Source organism: Pezoporus wallicus, unplaced genomic scaffold (genome assembly GCF_028554395.1).
Source record: "Pezoporus wallicus isolate ANWC-B61680 ecotype Strahan unplaced genomic scaffold, APGP_CSIRO_Pwel_v1 contig_4322, whole genome shotgun sequence".
In the NCBI taxonomy this organism is placed as follows: Eukaryota; Metazoa; Chordata; class Aves; order Psittaciformes; family Psittacidae; genus Pezoporus; species Pezoporus wallicus.
Genome location: NW_026637224.1, coordinates 894,132 through 903,792, shown reverse-complemented (window position 1 = coordinate 903,792; position 9,661 = coordinate 894,132). Strand labels below are relative to the sequence as shown.

At 41.5% G+C, this 9,661-nt stretch overlaps 1 non-coding gene across 1 annotated transcript; it reads right to left on the bottom strand.

Annotated features, from left to right (window-relative positions):
* Positions 1 to 5,750: 5,750 nt before the first annotated feature.
* LOC130596565 (U1 spliceosomal RNA) lies at positions 5,751 to 5,915 on the bottom strand. The gene has a single exon (XR_008971552.1). It is a non-coding gene; the product is annotated as a U1 spliceosomal RNA (small nuclear RNA).
* Between the last annotated feature and the right edge of the window lie 3,746 nt (positions 5,916 to 9,661).

Below are 9,661 nucleotides of genomic sequence, written 5' to 3'. Positions count from 1 at the left end.
AGGGCTGTAATTGAAAGTGGAAATGTGTTCTTCTGGGATTTCTGCCATTCTAAATATGGCTGTGATCTCCCTAGGAAGTTTCTCCAGAAAGCCTCTTAGGGCACAACTTTTGCAAGAGCTGCTAGGTTGACATGACTTTACTATCTTCAGCTCAGAAAGCAGGAAATCATTCTGACTTTGCATCCTTCCTTCAGGCAAAATGCAAGAAATTTAGATATACTTCACTCTCCTTTTTCCTCTGGAGAGATTTACAGATATCACTTCCAGCTTCACGGGATGATTATCCTTTATTTCATCTTTCATATCTGTCTACTACCATAACAACTACTTTATAATGGGACCCAGAAAAACTTTAAATTGGGATCTCACTAAACTGTTCACACACATAAAGAAATGTGCAGATCCACTGCAGATGTGTCAGTCTTTTACCTGAAAAAAGTTGGAAGGATGATACAGTTTCAGGACTGAGCTAAATAGCCCATTACCATCTTATTATGACTTATAGGGGGACTGGTAGTTTGGAAACCATTTTAACCTCTTTTCTTCTAATTGTTTTTCTCACTGACCCACATATTTTCTTCTAGCCCCTTGGTCTGTGTATAATTGAAGCTTAGCCTTAATGGTTGAGATAGTTGCATTTCAGAGTGCTACAAGGTTTTTAACTAACACAGACTAGAGCAAATATCGCACAAGTAAGGCACATGTTCTGCAACAGAGAATAGCAACTTACGAGCTAGAGCAATACTTCTGTGTTCCAGTATTTTCTGAGCCAAATTCTAGTTTGGGGAGACCAGCTGAGGCAGGCAATGATTACGATTAATCGTCTTTTCAGAGCAGACTAACTCACTGCCACTCACTGTCTTCCCACCATGTTACACACCTATTTTCAAACTGTGCAAAACAATGGTTCTTAATCATTATCACTGATTTCCATGGAAATGGAAAGAGGTTTGGCTAAGCTAGCCTAAACCACACTTTCCTTTCCACTGTTCAGAAGCTCTTTGTTCCCAGTACTGATTTCTTTCTGCATACAATCTGAAGGGTATTTATGTGCACTAGTAAAAGAAAGCTTGTTGTTTGAAGGAAAGTGGGGGTGGCATTGAACAAAAGCATCAGTGTTAGGAAATATATCACATCATCTTTCACCAGTTCTGCATGGTCATAACACTGAAGCATTATCCACGTTCATTCTTACCGTGATTGTGGGTTTCAAGAAAACATAGACACTGGATAATAATAATGATTTTAGCAGTACTTTACCAAAAATATATTGCTTATTTCACATTTTTAGAGGTTTTTTTTCCATATTCTAGAGCCATGTATTTGTGACAAATGGATTCTTAGCAATGAATTGTTACACTAGTCACATCATCAGCTTTGTCCCTGCATTGTGGTTTCAATATACTTTTGTTTGTGTACCGCGAATAGAAAAATTGGTATTTGTAGTATATGGTATTCTGTAGCTGGTGAGTCATATCCGTTATCAATATCATCATTGTAAAACCTTCATGCACAATATAAAGCACTTTTCAGCCTTAAAGCAATTTGAAATTAAAGTGGAAATCAGTAAAGAGTTCATCAGAAGATAAGCTTTTGTGCATTTGCACACACATGCACACACATAAAGCCAAGCATACTGGCATATAAACCAATTAAGTATGTAATAGGATAGAAGCATATATGCTCAGCAGGAAATATAATGTACACTTTTGAAAACAGGCTATAATGAAGATGCTGCAAAAGGCATAAAAGTAAAGCTGAATGGTTATGTTTAGGATATATCAGGTTAGAATGTGCTTGGTCTTGCAGGCTGGCTGCAATGCCCTCTGTTCTCATGTCAGTGAGAGTCATTGGCACGCATTTTAGCATTGGGTAATCTTCAAACAACTGAATATTCTGCTCATCTTCAAAAAATAATTTTATATTCTCCTAATGATTTTTTGGATATTTTAAAACAGTGAAGGAAACAATAATGAAGAAATGCAAATAAAAACTTTATGCTCCCAAATACTTCTTTAGCATAATGAACTTCAGTATTTTTTGAGGGTATGTGTATATGTATGCATATATATATATATATATATACATATATATATGTAGCTGTATACAGAAAAGAACCCCACATATTTAAGCTGATATGACTACCTGGTCATAAAAACCTGAACCGTGAAATATTTGTTTCCAACTTAATGGTAACTTTAATAGTAAAGTATCATAATTCTTATCCAAAGAATGCCTGAAGGAAAGTGAGATTTCAATGGTTCTTCCAGTCCTTTTGGTGTTTCTCTTTTGCACTGTGTCCTACCTTACCATCAATAACAGCCACCTACATTCCTCACATCCCTGTTTTCCAATTCAAAGGAACAGTTTTATTTCTTACGTTTTCTAATATACAATCTTTTCATTTCCCCTATTAGAAGGGAGGCTGTATATTAATTAGAGGTCAGCTAAATACCATGGTGAGTACTTCTTACATTCTACAGCTTTCTGAATGAGATTATACTTTTGCTACCTGTTCATTCAGATTCTCCTGTCACATAAGAAATGAAATTTTCCTTTTTTCATTCAATGTTTTATGTTTTCCAGTATGGCAGCAGCAGCCTATAATTCTAAATAGCAACGATAGCTCATACCGTGGACCTCCTTGAGCAGAGGTGTTTTTATGGGCATGCTGCATTATTTAACAATGCCATAGAGGAAAAATATTTGTTGCTTTCAAGGAAGTTCTATCTTTTTATCAGAATTTGTATTCTGGCTACTGACTGAAAATACAGTCATCTTTAAAACGCAGTATGGATATAAACATATTTTGTTTGTATTATGCCATGATTCAGCAGAAACTCAAACGGCAAGGTTAAAAAAAAGTGTAGGTTTTGATCCAATCCAGTTGTGAACTATTTATGTTACCTTCTCTGCTATAACCTCATAAATTAATTTTCTATCGTTGCTCAACCCAAAGGCATTTGAGTTCTCGATAGGTGAGTCAGTAAGGGAGTGGCAGCAACAGAGGTAAGCAAAACCAACACTTACAGAGGTTCTCAGACCTAAAATGCTGATCTTCTTTGGCCTTTGATCCATGCAAAAAAATATGTTTATGTCAGGCTAACCTACTGTAGTTTAGTGCAAAGGGCATACTAAATCACACAGGGAAAAAGCTCTCCAAGATGACATCTGAACTCATTTTAGCATTCCTTTTAGTTCAAGCCTTATGGGTTTGATGGATTTATGATTATTTTTTCAGCAATGCCCACAATAGGAGAGGCCCATTTCAAGTACTAAAGAAGAAAAGCTCATAACTGGAAGAGAAAACATGACTGATTGACATGAACCAACTCCTGCCCAACAAATTAATGAAAAAAAAGTCATTCTACAGCTAGCCCAGATTGTGAAAATGAATCCAAGGTTAACAATAGTAATATGGATCAGTTGCCTATCAATCAGCTTAGTCTTCTGGACCAGCAACCATGTACGTGTATTTTTAATAGTCTTAATGTAAGTTTGTATAATTACAACTTCTGGGGTTTTGCCTACATAGCCAGGGCATGTAACTAATATTTAAAGGACCTTTTGAAAACCTCTGTATAGAGTATTTCAGAACTTCAGCTGAAACTTTGAAAGTCTGAAAAACAGCACGAGTACCTCTCAATTTCAAAGCAACATATTTTGAATTCACAGACATTAATTATTTAACCAACTTTATACATTTTAAAACGCCAAATTTGTACTGTATAAGGAAACAAAATGCAATTCTTCAGTTAGTTTAACTGGTGAAGATCCTTTTTCTTCCAAGAAAATACTGGGAAAAAAAAAAAGAAAAGAAAGGGTAAGCGAGTCTAGGAAAGAGAAGGCTGTAGGAAGAACAGCATTTGAGTGTTGACTAGATAGAATACATTAGGACAGACGAGGATAATACTTTTTTTTGTGAATTTCCCACCTGGAGAGACTAGAAAGTTTAAGTTTAACAAGGAAAACATAAGCTATATGTATGAAAAAGAGTAAGCGTAGATTAATTAACGACATGAAAGTTTAGCAGAGAAATACGTTATATTCCATAACTTAGGAATCTTGAGGTTTCAAGAGTTTAGCCATTTGTCAACACAGCAGATGAATGGACACTTGTACTTTTCCATGTTTTAGCAAGGAAGTGGTGACAGGAATGCTACATCCTCAAGTGAAAGGTAGGTTTTATGTGGAACTGGCTATCTCAGTGTAAACCTCATGCAGATTTTATTTCCACATAACTGAAATAATTTAGTTCAACCATGACTGGCTTCTTCAAAATCAAACTCAGCGCCTTGTCTCCCTAAGGACTGAGCTGACTTCACATAACACCCATACCTTTACGGTAGTAAAAAGTGTGGCTGAGGTCTTTAGAAAAAGACATACAGAGAACATAGGCAGAGCCATAGAATGACATGGGCAGAAAATTCAAATGCTGTCTCTGCTTGAAGTGGGCTTTCAAGATGTCTGGCACAACTTTCTAGTCCTACTTGTAACAAAAATCTCCTTGTGTCCCAGTCAGTGCTTCTGGGTTGGAAATCAGTTCACAGCATCACAGTATGCTAGAGATTGGAAGGGACCTCAAAAGGTCATCTAGTCCAATCCCCCTGCCGGAGCAGGAGCACCTAGATAATGTTACACAGGAATGTGTCCAGGCGGGTTTTGAATGTCTCCAGGGAAGGAGACTCCACAACCTCCCTGGGCAGCCTGTTCCAGTGTTCTGTCACCCTCACTGACAAGAAGTTTCTTCTCAAGTTTAAGTGGAACCTCTTGTGTTCCAGTTTGTACCCATTACCCCTTGTCCTATCATTGTTTGCCACTGAGTAGAGCCTGGCTCCATCCTTGTGACACTCCCCCTTTGTATATTTATATACACTAATAAGGTCACCCCTCAGTCTCCTCTTCTCTAAACTATAGAGACCCAGCTCCCTCAGTCTTTCCTCATAAGGGAGATGCTCCACTCCCTTAATCATCTTCGTTGCCCTGCGCTGGACTCTCTCCAGCAGCTCCCTGTCCTTCTTGAACTGAGGGGCCCAGAACTAGACACAATATTCCAGATGGGGTCTCACCAGGGCAGAGTAGAGGGGAAGGAGGACCTCTCTCGACCTACTAACCACCCCCCTTCTAACACACCCCAGGATGCCATTGGCCTTCTTGGCCACAAGGGCACAGTGTTGGCTCATGGTCATCCCGTCGTCCACTAGGACCCCCAGGTCCCTCTCCCCTACACTGCTCTCTAACAGGTCGTTCCCCAACCTGTACTGGAACCTGGGGTTGTTCCTGCCCAGATGCAGGACTCTACACTTTCCCTTGTTATATTTCATCAAGTTATTCCCTGCCCAACTCTCCAGCCTGTCCAGATCTGTCCAGCACAGCCTTCTGGCGTGTCAGCCACACCTCCCGGCTTAGTGTCATCAGCAAACTTGCTGATAGTACACTCAATTCCCTCATCTAAATTGTTGATGAATAAATTAAATAACACTGGTCCCAGTACTGACCCTTGAGGCACTCCACTAGTTAGAGGCCTCCAACTAGACTCCACCCCATAGACTACAACTCTCTGGCTTCTCTCCTTCAGCCAGTTCACAGTCCACTTCACTACCCGATCATCTAGACCACACTTCCTCAATTTAGCTGTGAGGATGCTGTGGGAGACTGTGTCAAATGCTTTGCTGATGTCAAGGTAGACCACATCCACCGCTCTGCCATCATCCATCCACTGTGTTATTTCCTCATAAGAAAAAAATAAAAAAAAAAGAGCGCGAATGCAGTCCCCCACTACCACAAATTATGCAGTCGAGTTTCCCACATTTGGGGAAATTGCAGGGGTCAGCACACCCGGAGTGCAAGGGAAGAGCCTCGCCCTTGGAAAACCACATGCTTGATCATGGTGTCTCCCCTGCCAGGTTAAGTACTGCAGTTAACCCAACAGTTAAGGGTCTAACCATGAGATACATTAGCCAAACAAGTTCCAGTCTACTTAACTACTTTAACACACTTTTATGAAATGTTTCATTTTAAATCTGTGAGGTTTATTTTGAAGCCAAGGACTTCAAAAGGTGACAGCTTTATCTACTGTTCAGGTTGAGGTATGTAAAGGCATGAATGGCTGTTGGTATCCCTCTTTATCCTAAAAGTCAGGGAACAACATAGGAAGGTGATGGGTCTGCTTCAGCTTTTATCACTTTAAGAACTGCTCCTCCTCAGATACTGGAAATCATAAAGATTTAATATGTCAGGATAAAATGGAGATGACTGCATGTGTAGTCAATGTTGTTTGCAAATTAATGACCTCAGCTGTGTACTGTATTTTTAGCTATTCATGAAAACTGCCCAAAGATAACACACTCATCTGATTAATCCTGGCTCACTCTGCATGAGATTGGGTATGGCTTTGCAAGCCTGGACAGCTGTCTCAAGAATGACATATTATTTAATGTGATACCCAGAGATTAATAATTAATCTCATTAATATAATATCCTGAATGAGAATGCAGTTTATGGAACACATCTTCAGATCTCTTCTCAAAAAACTCGATTCATTAATTTCTTCTGGCTTTTTTTTATCTTTTTTAAAATTATTTTTAATTATACTCAGTAATACTGACAATTTTTTAAAATACAGTTTTTTACTGTTGATGAAAAATATAACATTGTAATTCAGTTAAGAGCTTGGCCTTACCAGTAGGTAGATTATCAGCCAAAGACATTTTTGTCTTCAACTCTTCCATCTTCATAAATACCTGGTATGTTACTGTTGTATAGAGGGCAACATGGATGCTGCCCTGTGCTGTTACTCTTCTTCTTCCTGTGCTGGATGCCTGGGACCTTCAAGGCTGGTGAGGAAAGGAGTAAGTGGGCTGGCACCCAGAAACCAGGGATGGAAGAAGAAATCTCTCTTGTTTGTGTGGTGCACAGAACCCACGCTGTAACCAGAATATTAGTTGCTGGAGATTCCCCCCCCCAGTTTTTCTATTAGTTATTGTTAGCTCAGCATTTGATCCCAGAAAAGATAAATACATAGGAAGGATTCGTATACTACAGTCTAAGGGTTCATATCTATTTTTTGTACGTATATTTGTATGCATGAATTAATGTATATACAAGACAAATGAAAGGATTGAGGAAGCTTACTTACAAACCTTCCAATTAGATATTAGCATTAGATGTCTTCTTTTCAGCTGTGACACAGACTGCTCGGTCCTATCATGTTTTTGCATACTGCAAGGTACTGAGTTAGTGACCTGAAATCCAGTACATCATGAAGATTGATGACTGCCGTCACCGAGTTGTCATCAGTTAGCACAGACACGAAAAGAGCAGAAAAAGTAATGAGCAATGCCCTTCCTGAGCTGGAACTCAGCTGGAGCTTTATTGGACATAGAGAGGTTCAATTCAGGAGCGGGAGATGGGGTTTCCAGCATATGGCCCTGCAGGGATCTGAAAATCTCTTTGCCCTAGCTCACATGTCATCATGCTTCTCAATGTTACATCTTTTTTTATTCATTTCAGCTGGACATGATGATGAAGTTGGAGCGCATCGTTAATTTTAATTAGGTCTTTGCGCGGCACTTCCACATCAGTAGGCTGCAAAATGATACATATACTTTTCTGTGAGCTAGGAGCACCCTATAGACAGATAGGAAAAGCCTCATGCTCACAGGCCCTTGTCCTCATGGGGGACTTCAACCACCCTGACATAAGTTGGAGGGACGGTATGGCCTGGCACAAGCAATCCAGGAAGTTCCTCGATTGGGTGGAGGACAACTTCCTCCTGCAAGTAATAGAGGAGCTGACAAGGGGAGGTGCCATGCTTGACCTCGTACTCACGAACAGGGAAGGGCTCGTTGGAAATGTGACTCTCCAGGGCAGCCTTGGATGTAGCAATCACGAGATGGTAAATTCGAGATTCTCAGGACAGTGAGAAGAGCGTGCAGCAAGCTCACTGCCCTGGACTTCAGGAAAGCAGACTTTGGCCTCTTTAGGAACCTGTTTAATAAGTTTCCATGGGATAAAGCCCTAGAGGGCAGGGGGAAGCAAGACTGTTGGCTGGTATTCAAGGATCACCTGCTACAAGCTCAAGAGTGTTGCATCCCAACCAGAAGGAAGTGCAGCAGGAGGGCCAGGAGACCTCCTTGGATGGATAAGGAGCTGCTGAGGAAAATTCAAATGAAAAAAGAGGCTTATAAAATGTGGAAGCAAGGACAGGCGGCCTGGGAAGAGTACAGGGATGTCTGGGAAGCTAGGGACCATGTTAGGAAAGCCAAGGCCCAGTTAGAATTAAACTTAACTGGGATGTTAAGGATAACAGGAACGGATTCTACAGGTACGTAGGGAATAAAAAACAGACTAGAGACAATGCAGGCACCCTCTGGAAGCTATGGGGAGAACTAGCTACCCTGGATTTGGAGAAGGCTGAGGTTCTGAATGACTTCTTTGCCTCGGTCTTCGCTGGCAAAGGTTCTGACCGCATCACCCAAGTCTTGGAAGGCAGACGCAGGGACTAAGAGAATGAAGACCTTGGGCCCACTGTAGGAGAGGATCTGCTTCGAGACCATCTTAAAAACCTGAAAGTGCACAAATGCATGGGACCTGATGAAATCCATCCACGAGTCCTGAAGGAGCTGGCAAATGAAGTTGCTAAGCCACTGTCCGTCATATTTGAAAAATCATGGCAGTCAGGTAAAGTTCCTGAGGACTGGAAAAGGGAAATATAACCCCCATTTTCAAGAAGGGGAAAATGGATGATCCAGGGAACTACAGACCAATTAGTCTCACCTCTGCCTGGCAAAATCTTGGAGCAGATTCTGTTGGAAAGCATGCTAAGGCACATGAAAATCAACAAGGTGCTTGGTGACAGCCAGCATGGCTTCACTAGGGAGAAATCCTGCCTGACAAATTTGGTGGCCTTCTATAATGGGGTACAGAACTGATGGAAAGGGGTAGAGCAGCTGATGTCATCTACCTGGACCTGTGCAAAGCGTTTGACACTGTCCCACACGACATCCTTGTCTCTAAATTGGAGAGACATCAATTTGATGGATGGACCACTCGGTGGATAAAGAACTGGCTGGATGGCCACACACGAAGAGTTGTGGTCAATGGCTCGGTGTCCAGCTGGAGACCAGTAACAAGTGGTGTCTCTCAGGGATTGGTGTTGGGACCGGTCTTGTTCAACATCTTTGTCGGTGACATGGACAGTGGGATTGAGTGTGCCCTCAGCAAGTTTGCCGATGACACCATGCTGTGTGGTTTGGTTGATACGCTGGAGGGAAGGAATGCCATCCAGAGGGACCTTGACACACTTGTGAGGTGGGCTGATGCCAGCCTGATGAAGTTTAACCATGCCAAGTGCAAGGTCCTACACCTGTGTCGGAGCAATCCCAGGCACAGCTACAGGTTGGGCAGAGAAGAGATTCAGAGCAGCCCTGCGGAGAAGGACTTGGGGGTGCTGGTCAATGAGAAAATGAACATGAGCCAGCAGCGTGCTTGCAGCCCAGAAAGCCAACCGTATCCTGGCCTGCATCAAAAGGAGCGTGACCAGAAGGTCAAAGGAGGTGATCCTGCCCCTCTACTCTGCTCTCAGGTGACCTCACTTGGAGTATTGTGTGCATTTCTGGTGTCCTCAACATAAGAAGGACATGGAACTGTTGGAACAGTT